The following is a 15011-nucleotide window of genomic DNA, read 5'->3' as shown; positions in this document are numbered from 1 at the left end:
GTGAGTGAGGCGGGGCCGCGTGCGGGGGGGGGGCGGCCCGGCGTGTGCCGCCGGTAAGCGGGGGGAGCGGCGCGGGGTGGGGGCTCTGGTCTGAGCCTGACTGAGGGACGGGAGGTTTAGGTTAGAGGTTAGGAGGGAATCCTGCGCTGTGAGGGCGGCGAGGCGCTGGCACGGGCTGCCCAGAGCAGCCGTGGGTGCCCCATCCCCGGAGGTGCTGGAGGCCAGGCTGGGTGGGGCTTTGGGCAGCCTGGTCTGGTGGGTGAGTGGCTGCTGGAGCACACGGACTTTAGGCAGGGTGATAAACAGAGTTGTGCTGTCAGTAGCCGGTCCCTGCACAGGTCAGTTTGCAGAACCAGGCCCGGAGTGGCGTACGCTTCGTAAGGTGAGGCCTCCGTCACACCTTTTTGCTGGAGATCGGCGTGGTTTTGATGCCGGGCTTGGCAGGTGTTATCCACAAGGCAGGGAACGACTTCTGCCACAGTGGTTGATGGTTGTGTCTGTGCTGATTTCGGTGGGGTTTTCAACAGCACTTCCAGAGGGAAAGCCGATTTTCAGTACTCGCATTAGGCAGGCATTCAAGTGTTAGTTCAGCTTAATATTAAAAGCTCTAAATCCTTGCAGTTCTCTGCTGAGACCATAATACTGTAAATGTTTTACAGCTGACTAACAGGAGAGTATGCAGCCTAATAACTGTAGTGTAGATGTTGCTGTGAACATGCACTGTTGATGCTGGTGTTCTTGGGGAGCTCAGGGGCAGTTGGGCTGTCTGTGCTGTGCCTGAGCCCGTAAAATCCTGGTGTCAGGCTTTCTTGCCCACAGTGACAGTGTCCCACAGGGCACCCAGGGTCATTTTCTAGCCTCCCGCCTTCAGCTTATTTTTAGAGCCTGCTTCTGGAGGAGATGCATACATGCAAGTGCCTTTCCTCTACCATGCTGGTGCAGGATCATAAATGCCAAGCCTTGCTCGCTATTTCTGGTGGTGTAGAATTGTGAGTATCTACTTGGTGGGGAGATGAGTCTACAGTGTGCATAGACGAGGCGGGCGCGTGCATCAGGCACGTGTTGGTTGGATTTAATTAGCAGCTCCCTGGTCGTTGGCAGGTGCCACCGGGTCCGGACCCCGCTGCGCTTGTTGCCACACCGTCGGGCCCGGGCCCTTGCTACAGCAGGTACCACCGGTCTGGGGTGGCTGCCTTTCCAGCTGCCACCTCCCTCCCTTCACAAGGATGTTACCGTCCCTGCGAAGCCACTGCCCTGAGTTGCCTGAGGATGTGGTCAGAGTGTTTGTGCTGCTAGCAGGGAGATGAAACCTGTGGTACCCAGAGCTGGTGTGATCTGGCTTTGCTCACCTGTGACGTTCCAGAGCCTTTTGAGCTTCCCCGCCTTTGAAAGATTCTTTTCTTCTCGGGGAAAACTTCAAAAAACCCTCCTTCCAGCTGTTCTGGAATAACAAACGCAGCTGTTCTCTTTTTCCTAAAGACGTTAAATGTGCTTTTACAGACAATGTTGCAGTAAAGCGTCGAATATGAAAACTTTCTTCACCACAGACCTGTATGAAGGGTTCTCTCTGTGCTAGGTACTCGTGATGTGAAAGAAGAACATCACACACGTAAGCACGATCACCTGGTTGCCCTCAGCTACCTGACTGCATCTTTCACCCGTGTACGAGAGGTGCTTTTACGTGTATTTCTTTACGTGGCACATTCAGGCAGGATTATACCCACGTGCCTGCGCCAGGTCAAGTGAAAGCGGCATCGCTGAGCTTGCATCTTGGTGGAGAACTGCAGAGCGTGGAGGATACTGCGTGGACACGTACAGGGTGTCGTCCGAAGGTGCAGGCACGAGCACGGCTGTTACGAACACAGGAGCCTCAGGAGCGCTGCTCCAGTCGCTGCGTCACTGAAGGGGGTGTAATGGATCTCTGTGGTGTGGTGAGGCTTACCGGACGTCTGCACGGGGATAATACAGGATTAGTAATAAGCCCACATCACTTCTTGTTCTGGGATTGTACGTTGGTCACCTACAATGTCTACCCTCGGAATAAAAAGTATTTACAGCATGGGGAGTTCCTTCTCACCTTCCCTCCCAGGAGCCCACTGCTGCTTCATGCTGGGTTTCGCAAGACAAGTTTGTGACTACTTGGCAAATTAGTAGTGATGATGCTTTTCATGGATTGGACACTGGAGGGTGCTAATGCAATGGGAGCTGAAATTGTTCTACTAAATTAAAGGGTTCCCCTTTGTTACTTGTGAAATAATTTTATTCTTTGTTGCAACATTTAAATGGAAAGACAGGAATCAGGGTCCTCACCGGCAGCTGATCGCACTGTGCGTGTGTAGAGCTATAACCAAGAATATCAATAAAGCGTTAAGTCTGCGAGGGATTTCTTTCCTGAACCTTTATCCAAAAAAAAAAAAATCACTTCATGTTCTACACGTCTTTGAGTGTATCTTTCAAGATGATGGCCTTGAGGTGAATTTTATTTGAAAGCATGACTTTCTAGTGATAAAAACACTTTGTCAGGCAGAAGCATCTGCAGCATCTGCTTTACTACAAGGTCACTTTGGTTCACCTAAAGCGGTGTTGTCTTGTTGCTGCCCAGGCACAACCTGATCGTGGCTCACATCAGGGAGGGGAGGGATGCCTCTAACACCACTAATCGAGTCCCTGGTGGTGTGATCCTCTTCTCTAAGGACAGACCCGATGGAGCTCTCTCACATCAAGGCTTAGGGAGGCTATGCATGGTATACACGTCGCACCTAGAGGTGTCTGCGCTGCTCGGAGTTTACGCTGAGCCAGTCTCTGCTCTCCTCCGCAGCTGGCAGGAAGACGTGGGGCTGACATAAACGCCCCGGTGTGCACCTTGGCAATTCCTTATTCAGTATTAAGGGCTGTGAAACTACTGCCCGAGCCGGTTCTCCTCCTGGCAGCAGCAGAGGTATGATGCTGGCTAATTAATGCTAATGAGAAGCAGGGTGCAAAGCCAAGCGTATCCAGCTAATCACCACTGGCACCCCAACTAGGCCGCGTAAAGCTAGTGCAGTCCTCAGAGGTCCTGCCTGGCCCTCTACCCGCCTTTGGGGATGTGTTAGCAAGACGGAAGCCATCAGTCATAAAGTGTCTGAGCAAAACGGAATTAGTTACAGGTACACTTCTTTGTCTCTCTCATCAGGTGTGAGTGGCAAATGAGTTACTCCTCTGTCTTGTTCCCCTTTCCAAGTGAGTTGCGCTGTCCCCTCCTGGAGAACGTCACCTGGCTGTAACGTGTTGGTCGGTTTGTTCTCTCCAGCTGTTGCTGTCTGCTTGCAAACAGGCAGGTTTCATTTTTCTTTCTTTTAAAAAACGCACATCGCTTCTCTCTGAATTCCCCCTTGAACAGAAGTGCAGCTGAGCACAGAGGAAGACCCTGTTCGTGAGGGACCTGGGATCTGTCTTGTTCTGGCACCGTTCATGACACGCTTGCCCACCTCACGCAGGTACACAGCTGGCGTCACAGAAAAGTTGCTTGGCTGCTTATTGGAAGCAGCAGAAACGTGGCCAGCTGAAAGTTCACGCTTCCTTTGCAAGAGCTCTAGTAGCTTCCCAGAATAAGGTCATAAGGGGATGCAAGAAGTAAAGCTCTTAAAATCGTTGTAATAACTAGCGTTAATGAAGACAGTAAGCTTGAGAGGAAATAAGTTAGTCTAAGCACACATAAAGGGTCTGATCACAGCTTATTCATCTTGCTTACCAGCCTTCAGAAGAAGACAGTGTCTTCCCTCGCATCTCCACCCTTAGGAGCGGGGCCGAGCTCGGTTACGCCGCTTGGCATAACGTCAGGAGACGACGCGCTAGTTGTGGTGCCAAAAGGGTCTGCAGCCGTGCATTTCACGTAGGCTGCGTCCTGATTTATCCCGAGAGACCTCTGGCTAGGAGAGAGGGCTAACAGGCCTTTGGCCTAATCGCCCCTCACTTCTCCCTGTGCCCTGCAACTCTCCCGGTGCCATTGGCATAAATAGGATTCACCTGTCCCCGTGAAACGGGCACTGCTGAGGCTGCCGGCCTTGCCTTCCCCGTTTTGCGGGCCCGGGTTGACCTGCTGTCGTGGGCTGAGCAGCCAAACCTGCTTTCTTCTCTGCCATTTTAATTAAAAATGGTTGGCATGAGAGGCTCTGCAGCGATGAAAGGGAAATGATGAAACTTTGAAGAATTTGGAGCATAAAGCTGATCTCTAAATTTTAATGTACTCGTTGCATTTAAACAGTTAATAGATACATTTTATTATTGAGCTTTCAGGTGACCTAATTTCCCTTAGTACTGTACATTTAGCTTTATACATCTGCACCTAATTTGTAAAAAAGGACTTAATGAGAAACTTCAAACAGTTTAAATGTCAATTACAAAGAAAGCGAGGTTTTAAAGTTCCAGTAATCTGTCCATATTGGTCATCGAAACATGATCCCAGGTGGATGTTAATTCAAGACAGATGGCATTCCAAAGGCACAATTACAAAGAGCTTATATATTTTCAACACTAACAAGCTGTCACGCTATGTTGTAGCTACACTTCCAATACTGTATAACTACAATTACTGCTTTATCTGCTGCGGGCTCGGTAATAAAGGGGTTTCATTCCCCGCTCTTGAAATTGTCAACGGGATTTTTGGGGGCGAACTGGAGAGCAGGGTTGGGTAGTGTGTATATCTCCCATTTGCTCAGTCTGTTGGGTGGGGGTGGTTTTTCTGTGTTTTGTGTTTTTTTTTGTTTTTTTTTTTGTTTTTTCTTTTTAAGTTGGTGAATGCTATTTGGAGAAGGAGGGGAAATACTGAATATATGCATAACAAGACTAGCTCATCACAGAAAGATTTCTATTTCCTGGCGATAATAATTAACTTTCCTCTTATCAGCTGCTAGGAAGTAGCTATGCTGATGTGTTCAAACCCACAACATCCTGGATGTTTTCACTTAAAAAGTCATCGGAAAGCCTTTGGAGTAGTGCATGTGTTACTTGGAAGGCTGAAGTCAAAGGGATTGATTGTGACTTTACTTGCAGTGGTGTCAATAGGGAGCAGTTCCTCCGCAGCCGCGCAGGAATGGTACACCCAGTGCGAAATCAGGTTTGAATTATTTGTAGGTTTCTGAAAGGGTGATTCGGCCCATGGGCAGAGATAGAGGGGCTGAACAAAGCCGGCTAAAGACAGCACTTCCACTAGACCAAAGCACCAACGTGTGGTGGATGGCACCATTTGGTGGGGAATGCCCGTGTTGGACATAAATTTCCTACCGTAGGTGGACAGGGGTCTGTATACTGACCGATGAAACATAATTGGGTATAATTTCCACTGACTTTTTATTTGTTTCTTGAAACCAGGTCACGAAAAAGCAAGGTTTGCACTGGTATGACTAGATAGTGTTTTAATAGGCTTTAAAAATACTAACACTGTTAGGAGCAAGATTAATAACGCTCTCCAGGAAGGTCTTTAAGCTCCCATGGGCACGTCTATTCTCTGAAGAGGTACTGAGAGTGAAGAGCTTACGTTTCTGCTAATTTATCTACTTTTCGCTGGAAAGTGGAGAGGGAGGCAGAAAGGCTAAGATCCTTCATCCTTGGAACGCTGGAATTAAATGGTGAGCTTTTGCTCTTTAATTTTTGCTTTTAATTAAAGAGTGTTGTGGATGTGTTTTTTGAAAAGCATCTTACCCTGCTTCTTTTTTGGAGGAGATGCAAGAGCTGTTTGTAAGATGCAGCTCGCCAACAAGCGAATTGGACTCCTGAGCCACGCTTGAAACAAAATGCCAATTTTACCTACAGTTTTACTAGGTTTCCTGGTTTATGCAGTGGCATTTGAATGGCCTCTAGTAATTGTTTTTAGCAGGAAAAAAAAATTCAAACAAAAATGAAAAACACAACCCAAAACTCATTAGCACTGAATTTGGCATGCCATGAATCGTTAAATCTTTATATAAATGCAGAAGTAATTTGTAGCAAACAAAGTCCTTTATTTTTTTGGAAAGGCTTTCTTTCGAATTTTCAGTCTGACTGCTGAGGTCCAGCATGTTTTCCAAACGTCGGGTGTTAATTCAAGAACAGGGAAGGAACCAATTCAAGATTTAATTAAATATTATTACAATTCTTGAGTGTCAAATACACTAAATGGCAACAAGTGAATAAAATTATGTGGCAAGCAAAAGATCGTAAGCAAATGCTTAAATAGTTTTTGGAGGAGCAGATTAGTTTTCACGTTCACGTCTTTAACCTAAATTTGATGCTAGCGTGTGTCACACTCAAGTGTCTTCCCCTCATAGCCTCCGGTGCTTTTTGGGGTAACAGACTTTAGGCTTTTTATTTAGATCAGGCTACGCTTTGAGAGTTAACTGATTGCTAAAGCCTGAGAGGGGAGCTTTCCTGCACCTGGAAAACTAGGGGAGCAAAAGCGAGAGACACGTCCGCATCCTTTCCCTGGTGGTTCTTCACCTGTGAATTTGAACTGCAGTGGTAATAAAAGTTTTGTGGACCTCATTTTATGTGAGATCATTAAGCGACAGGAGAATTCAGGACTAGCTGCCCTTCATAATTCAGGACACTGAAAGGTGCCATTTATAAGCTCAAAGCGCCTGCAGGAAGGCAAAACAGGCTTGTAAAACTTATACTCCACACTCTGAAAGGTAACCCGTTCGTACTGCTGGCTGTAGTGTCAAAATTGCAAAGGTGGTTGGTATTGGTTTTAAAAAACTGAGAAACACCTGCCTCTAAGAGTTGGTACAATAGCCTGAATTTTTGTACTTCTTGGGTTCGTACGTCTTTTGCCCCCAAATATAATGGGGAACGATTGTAGTAAAAACCCCATCGGTTGTTGTGCGTAGCTCTTGGGCTTATTGGCCTTCCCATTATAGCCAACCATTTGCTGAGCTGCTAATTTGGCCATAAAATACGTTTCCCTTGACTTTTCAATAATATTTTGCAACTTTGTAGGGCGGTCAACTTCGTCCATGATGTGGGCCAGGCACTTTGTAGGAAGAGCTCTCACCTCCTTATCGTCCGAGGAGCAGCAGCAGCAGCGTGCCCAACACTTGGAATGCAAGGAGGTCTTCACCAAAGTGGTTGATAACGCCAGCACATCAAATCTGCACGAAATGAATCGCTACAGTGCCCAACAGGCAATGAATGCCTTCTGCAGGATAAGGAACACGCCGCAGTCGTATGGATCTAGAAACGCCAAAAGGCGCTAGCACGGCAGCCCAAGGAAACTGTGAAGCCCAGTCTTGGTCCTCACAACAGGCGCTGCTTTCCCAGCGTGCTCCCCTGGTATGCTTCAAGTGTGCGTGACAAAAGCAGAGCAATTAATGCCTGGGGATGTCGGTTGTGGTGGCGGAGGACTTTGGTTGGTTCGTTTTGTCGTTCGCTCAGTTAGGGTCAAGCTGAAAACTTCCCAAGTGTATGCTATGGAACTAGCCATCCATATCTATAACCCTAAATTGCTGGGGCTGAACTCTTCTCCTTCAGCCAATGCAAGCTGAACTACTCACAGCCTCATTAAAGTTCCTTGACTGCAATTATGTGGGTGCCAATTTGCACAATCAGAACATAAATTCCAAGGGAAGACAAGAGCTGACTGCGCGTCACGGCTGCCGGCAGCACCTTTGTTTTGCTAATCAGCACAAATTCAGCATCTACGTGTTCACGTGCGTTATTTTCAGCAGCAAGGGGCGATACGGCATAGCGTCCGAGCTGCCACCCCTCTGTACCTAGTTTTTAGGATCCAGAGAAGCAGCCGATATTTGGAGGTGTGTGTGTATTATTCTGTTTTCTTACGCTGCTTTTGTTGCCTCTATTGACGTGCTCGGGGCCCCAGATACTGCACGGGGTTTAGTATGACCCCGGGGCCTTTGCAGAGTTGATTGCAGGACTCAAACCTTTATATCCACTATTAAAAGGCAGTTATGTGACTGTTTATGTTAGAGCCAGGTGCTTTGTTGGCTGTGGACATGCTGTTACTTGACAAAATTTAGTTGTTGTTTTTTCTTTGTCATTAAAATATGATAAACCTACTTAGGATCGGACCTTACTCTTCACAAAGGGACTGGCTGTCTTCAGCGGACCACTTTGATTCCTGCAGGAGGACTCGAATCAGGGTTCTCCAGCTGTCTGTAAGGACGTGCCTGTAACAGCACTCCTGCAACTCTGCTGCTTCTGTATTTTCTTTGAGAAAAACATATTTCTAGGTGGCGTTTCGACGGTGGTATTGTTTTTGTGGTATTTTTAATTTAAGCTCTCTGATCCGTAGCATATTTCTAGTTTTTGTGGGTTCTTTTTTATTCAGGCTTTAAACACAAATACTTTGTGGGTTTATTGTATTAAGCATCAGCTTATTTGTTGTTGAATCTATAACGTACTGAAGCGCTCTGAGGCACTTTGGGTTGAGCCAATACAAAATGCTCACTTCAGCTACTGGAAGTATAAAATCTGTCTTACCGATTCTTTGAGAAGTTGATAGATGTGAAAAACATTTAACAGTTGTTTTTGGTTTTTTTCCTTTCGTGTTAAACTAAGCTACCGAGGAAATCTTCCTCCCGCTACATGCTGCAATATGTCAGAAACACCGTTATGCTATAGTTGCATCATTATCTAAAGGAAAAATTGAGTGTGGGTTTGAAGTCGACAAGTGATGAAAGTAGCCCTGAGGTTGTCAATTAGAAAGCCAAGGCCTGGAATTGATAAGTTAATGGCCAGTTCCCTTCTCACCCCCTCACTTTGCTGCTTGCTCCCTCCTCACCCCGCAGCAGCTTTATTGCCCAGAACATAAAGGAAAGGCTCGTGTTGGTTTGTGTCCCGAGATTTATCTCACTAATATGATGCACTTATATTCTCGTCTGGTCGCAGTGTTCTTAGTATAGACAGGTCGTTAAACACGGGGAAATGAAATGTAGCAGGCAAAAAAGTCATTCTCACAATGGCGCCCCCTTTTTGTCTTTTGTTAGTTTTCTTTTGTTTAAAAGTTGAACTGTTGAGACTGTTTTTTCAGCCCATCCTCCTGGAATACACGCAGCAAGTTCAGAAGTACCGTGTAATTCAGCTTCTACCATATGTCTGCTTGCAGGTTTCAAGATGTGAAATTTAATGGCAGCCAGTTGGAACCCATGTGTTCCCTTTAACGGTGGAGGGTGATGTGCATTTTTTTTCCTGAAAGGAAGACACTAGATACCAAAGTTTGTGATATAACGCGATACAATCCATCGTATTTTGCTTGGGCAGGAAGGTTCTGACATGTTGGCGTTTCTCCTTGCTAGAGGAACGAATCATTTCAGATAAATAGGGAAATTATGGAACATTACAAGGTTTATTCAGATTCTAATCATTCTAGGTGTGCTTTGCCGTGAGAAGAGGAATAAGCTCATATAAGCAGCTTTAAAGTAGTATTAGAAGTAGAATGTAGCTCAAACAGGAATTGGGCAAAGTAAAACATATAATTCATCTTCATTTTTTTTAGTTTATGTACAACGTGAGGTTTTTAGGGCTTGTAAAAGGCTGCAGATGGGCACCCCAAAGGCTGACGTTTTCTGCTCATGGCACAGCTGCTACAGCGACAATGGAAATTCAGTGTTTTTCCACATAACCCTGCCTCAACTCTCAACCGGATGAGTAATAATCAAGGGTATAAGAAGGCAGTTTGATTTGTAAGCACATTGAGGTTTTTGACCTTTCTGGTGATTTCAGTGACCAGCAAACACCTGCTGAATGGTAAAAAATCACAGTTGCTGCTTACCTGCAACAATCGAATGAAACAGGGAGCCCAGACTATGGGCTGGTGACCTGGAGCTCCTCTCTCCTCCAACAGATTTCAAAACACGAAGTAAATTTTACTCTAGCTTAACTGACAGGAAGAGACATAGGGCATCACACTTTATCAGTGTTGGATAGTGAGCTCCCAGCCTCATCAACCAGATCTTTCCAGGACCCAAGCTGCTGGGCTTTTCCAGTGCTTCACCGGAGGTTTTGTACTGAAGAGGTCATATGGCATGGTTTTCCATAACCGCTTGTTCCTTCTGTGCCGTACTTTGACTTACTGCTGCGGTAGATACATCTCATCATACCCATAAATAGTGAAAATACACGATGACGTTTATGATGAGAGGTTTTGTTATGTTTTGTGGCTCTGGTGTTTCTAGCACTACAGGAATAAGCTCCTGTGGTGGCCTCTTGCAGGACACATTATCTCAGGATGAAGTAAGGAAACTGCGTCTAGTTTAGCCTGGTCAGCGCAATTCTGTGTTTCCCTCCAGAGCTGGTCCTTTCCTAGGAGTACAGTTTTGTCTTTGCAAGAGACTTCTGCAGTTATTTCTTTTCATTTTTCTGAAAGTTAATGATGTTGGATCAGCAAACCTTTTCTTCGGCAAAAATCATCTCTTTCGGGACTCTTTTTCCCTTAAGCTCTTTCACTCACTCTTATATCCATCATCCCATCAGGGCTGTTGTGCAGGTATATTCATGCGCCATTTGGAAGCTGGTCAGCCAAATTTTGGTGGTTCCAGTCACCGCTCTGCAAAAGTCAGACTGATGGCAAAAATCTCCTAGCATCTCTTTCTCTGTGTTGCAGCAGCGTGTTGGTCTCTGCTCTTGCTTTTTTTCCCCCTCCTCTTTTGTTTTTGCTGTTGGTTAACTGCATTTTCTCACCCGTGGTACTCGTTTAATCTGAGAACCCCTCTCCTACTATGTGTTTGTTTACTTTTTTCATGCCTTAAGTACATCAACATGTTTCAGCATCAATGAGAATTTGCCTTTTCTGTTGTCAGCTCACCAGTTTACGCTAATTATTTTCGTAACTTCTGTAGCACATCAAGTTCTGCTTGGGAGCATAGGGGTACTAAACAGTGCCTGTCACAAGGTGAAGGCTGTGGCTCTCCTCTGAAAAGTTACCACTGGAATTGGCCTTCTTCCCCCATCTCCATACTGACAGAAGAAGAATCTCATTTTCAGAGGAAAAGTTTATTTCTTGCCAGCAAGGCTGAGTCCACATAAACTCTTCAGCTCTCTAGAAGTTTGGTTGCAATGGATCGCATCTGTCTGAAAGTACAAAACCCTATGCAGAGCTTTTGACACTGTAGAGCTTTCTAGGGCTAAAAATTAAAGGCATTCCTTTCCACCCACATACTGTACCTCTTCTGACAAATACATAGGAGCATACGTAGTGCTTCTTCCTTCCCATCTGAACGTTCTCAAGCCTGGAGCTCCTGCCCTGCTTCATGATAACCCATATTCACAGGACTGCTGGAAAGAAACGAAAATTATATATCAAAACATGGTGTGGAAATTCGTAATTTCCTCGTTTTGATATGGAATCTTAAAACAGAGAAAAGCTTGTCCAGATTTAGTGATTTAAAACATTTGGAATGGATAAAAAAGCCTGTTCCACATACTAAAAATCAAAAAGTGCTTGCAAAAAGGCATACTAGGAGTGGGGAAGGTGACTTGGCATTTCCAGATTTTGAATTCCAAAAACAAAATTGAAGTTACTGTTGTACTTACACAGGCAAGAAAGATTCCCTTTGAGTATGTCTGAAATGATAAAGAGTTCAGTTGAGTCAACTTGCCTTTAAGGTCAGTATTGTGTCTAACACGCATGCTATTAGCAGGTGATCGTCCTGCAGGAGCTCAGCACTGACGTTTCTGAACAAGATAAACCAGAAAACAAATATGCTACCGTATAGGTTGCATTTCTTGGGGCAGCTGTGGGGTTTAATCACTTATTCATTAGGGAATACTAATGGCAAAATTAAATAGTTTCAAGCCAAATGCAAACTTCTGGGGATGGCTAGCAACAGTTTGGGCCTCTGTGGTACTGTAGGTCTCAAAGATGTTTGGAGGCCTTGACTTCAGAGGCTGAAACATTCACCACCTTCCTGATGCATCTGTTGCAAAGCATGGGGAGGGCAGGCTGCAGAATGTCTTCACTCTACAGCCATGAAGGAAGGTTAGGGCAGAAGAGAAGGATGTCAAAGATTTTTAAAACTTTAGACAGTGCCAGTTGCTGTTTCAGACCACTTTCTGCCAGTTCCACAACTGATAAAAATATGTATTTTCTGGCACTTTTCTATAAAATATTTCTGATTAGTTTTTGCTGCTTTCTACTGCTGGTAGTGGTGATGCTGGCACCTTTCTCCACTAAAAAAAATAAGAATCTGGAACTAAATGTTAAGCAGAGAGCTGAACCCGGAGTCAATGAGATGGGTAAAACTTAACGATCAAGTAATAAATAACAAAAACAGTTTTCAAAATTATTCTTTTCTTCTTAAAACTGTATCTATTAAAATGGTGGCAAGGCCTAAGCTTACTGTAATCTGCTTAAATCATAAAAAAATAAACAAAATGGAAACAGTACATTCTTGCTTCCAAGCTGCAAGTCAGGCCATTGAACTGCTGAAGGTCACTGCCTAAACTCTGGATACTCGAGTTGTTTGAAGTACTGAGGTGGCTTTTGAGATCCGTTGTCTCTTGGGCAAGTACCAAGAGAATATTTTCTTCAGTATATTCAATTAGCTCAATTAAGTGATTAATTCATTCAAACTTGACCAATTGGGAGTTGAAAGAAGCAGAAAAGCTTGTTCTTCTCTACCAATCTGTGAATAAAAGGTAATTATGAGAGGATTAGATTTTGTAATACTACAGTATTGAAGGATGTTATGACCAATTTCTAGATTGGTGCTAATTCCAGCTAATGCTGAGTTATTTTAATAGCTCAACTGAAAAATCAAACCACAATATATATTTTTCCTCATTAAGGCTAACCTGTTTACAACAGTGCAATGCAACTGATAAACCATGTCTCTACATTTTAAGTTGCATTCCAGTTTGCATTCAAACGTAAATCATACATGAGCACAAAGGGATCAGCTAGTAAATAGGAATTGTGCCATCCATGATTTTCTAACAAACAAAAAAAAATCTGAAAAAATGTATAATGAGGTATAGAAGAGCTTAAATAGATATCAGTAGAGCTACTCTGTCCTTCTGGCTAGCAATAAGAAGTGCCAAATTTAGTGTAAAAGCTATATTTAGTTACAAAGCAACATACTTTGGTGGTTACAAACTGAGAATTAACCTTTCTTCAAGAAAATAACTAAAATGTATAAACGGGAAAACAAGATTCAAATTAATTATTTAACTCAAGGTTTCCTGCTTGGTAGTTTAACTCGTCATTTTGAAGTAAGTGTCCTAAAAGACTTCATCCTTCTGCAAATCATCAATAACTGAGGTACCTATGACTGAAAATGAACCTAAGTGCACGTTTGACATAAGGATCCAGACATTCAGCCAACGATGTGAACTCAGGGAAGTGGGGAAAACAACATTTTCAGTCCTGGCCTGGTACCACCGCGCGTCCTCCTGCCTCCCGGTCTCGGCTGGCGCTGCTCCTGTGGAGGCCGATTCTTCCCTTCTCATCGAGGCGCTCCCACAGCACGTTGTTGCTTTCTGTTGCTGACTGGCCAGAATTAAGGACCAGGCAGTGGGGACCAGTTTGGCCCAGTGCCGCCAGCCCAAGAAGTAGATGTGTGGGTGCTCCGGTGCCATGCAGTTGAGACACTCGCTGCTCGCTGCCCACTAGGCCGTGCGGGGTAGCTTTGCTGAGTCTCACCTTCTAAAAAACAGGTCCTTCATCTTTGGCAGATGTCAGTAAGCCGGTTTTGTACGTGAGAAAACAAACTGAATATACGGCTGGAAATCTTGCTGGATGTGACATTTCCCCATGCCCCGTTTTACCCCGCAGTCCTTCTCCAAGACAACTCTGTGTCTTCCTGTATGTCCTCAGCCTCCTCACGGTCACTCCTCCCCTGCTGGGGCACGCAGCAGAGGGTTTTCCTGGCGGGGAGCCTCTGCCCACTGCTGCAGGCACAGCAATGTCGGGGCAAAGGGCACATAAGAAGGAAGAAGCCCAGTGACAGGCACTTGCCTCAATACCACAATCAATATGAAAATGCTCTGGGTGCAGCCTGGCCTCCGTTCCCTTTGGCGGTCGTCTGCCTCCCTTGTCTTTCACCGTGAGAGCAGAGAGACTTTCGGTGTTGACTGAACAGTAACAGGCAGTGCAAACAGGGCTGGTGTAAAGGCTGTGTGGTACCTGCCCCATCCGTCTGCCTGGATTCCAGATTTTTGGGGGTGCTACCTCTTCGGAATCTTTTTCAAGTGAAACCCACGTTTTGCCATCTCTCCCCCGCGTGCATCTTCTGTGAAAGATGAGCACTGTGTATAGGTTTTTCCAGACCAATTTTCTGGACAACTTGGACCATTTTTTGTGATGTTTCTAAAACTGGCAAACTAAGAAGTTTTTTTTTGTTATTTTTTTTTTTAACGCCTGCATACACTGCAAGGAATTTTTTAAAATAAAGATTTTTTTTTTTAATCTTTAAGCGAGTTTAATGCTTGTATAAGGTGCCAGATTTTAATTACAGTTGGCATTTATAAGTGTGGTGCTGGCAATGGCAACCATATTGCTGAAAAAAGGCATAAATTTTGACACTGGCAATATGGGAACCCAGCATAAGAGACTGTAAACCCAGTTGCATTCTCTTTTAATATACTGGTTTAAGGGAAGAACTTCTAATGGTTAATGTTTAAGTAGACTGTTTAGGGTTAGATATAAAGTTGTTCTAATTTCAAACTATTTTGTAATTTAGGTCCTATCAAAGATCAGCTTCGGCAATAAGTTTCTATTAAACAGCCTCTAAATAAGCATGCTTAAAGTAGGGAAAATAAGATGCTTCATTACAAGAAATGAGGTTGGCATCTACCAGGTTTTCCATTAAGTTCCAGGTCACAGACAAATAAAGGAAGTATGTTAGGAAAAAAAACCTTTTTAAAAATAATTAGGGAGATGTCTGTTTTGTTCACCAGATGGAAAATCACTAGTTGTGGGTGGTCTGTGCTGGATGGGGCATCTCACAATTGGCAGAACTATGCCTTTAACTTTTAAAGTCCTGGGACAAAATGTGAAAGTAATTGACTGTTCAGAATGCGCTCTCTCTGGATACCTATCATTG

General features: G+C 44.6%; 1 protein-coding gene and 2 long non-coding RNA genes across 4 annotated transcripts in view; 2 read left to right on the top strand and 1 right to left on the bottom strand.

Annotated features, from left to right (window-relative positions):
* Positions 1-15011, top strand: part of CLYBL (citramalyl-CoA lyase) — a 159917-nt gene that overhangs the window by 72 nt on the left and 144834 nt on the right. The window lies entirely within an intron of this gene.
* LOC121060377 lies at positions 40-8024 on the top strand. The gene is made up of 3 exons (XR_005814805.1): positions 40-989; positions 1102-5606; positions 6952-8024. It is a non-coding gene; the product is annotated as an uncharacterized LOC121060377 (long non-coding RNA).
* On the bottom strand, positions 1998-14321 carry LOC121060370. Its single transcript, XR_005814804.1, has 2 exons — positions 11134-14321; positions 1998-11040 (listed from the first exon to the last, which is right to left on the bottom strand). It is a non-coding gene; the product is annotated as an uncharacterized LOC121060370 (long non-coding RNA).

This window comes from Cygnus olor, chromosome 1 (genome assembly GCF_009769625.2).
Source record: "Cygnus olor isolate bCygOlo1 chromosome 1, bCygOlo1.pri.v2, whole genome shotgun sequence".
Taxonomy (NCBI): domain Eukaryota; kingdom Metazoa; phylum Chordata; class Aves; order Anseriformes; family Anatidae; genus Cygnus; species Cygnus olor.
The sequence above is the reverse complement of the archived record's forward strand: the minus strand, read 5'-3'. Positions and strand labels throughout refer to the sequence as shown.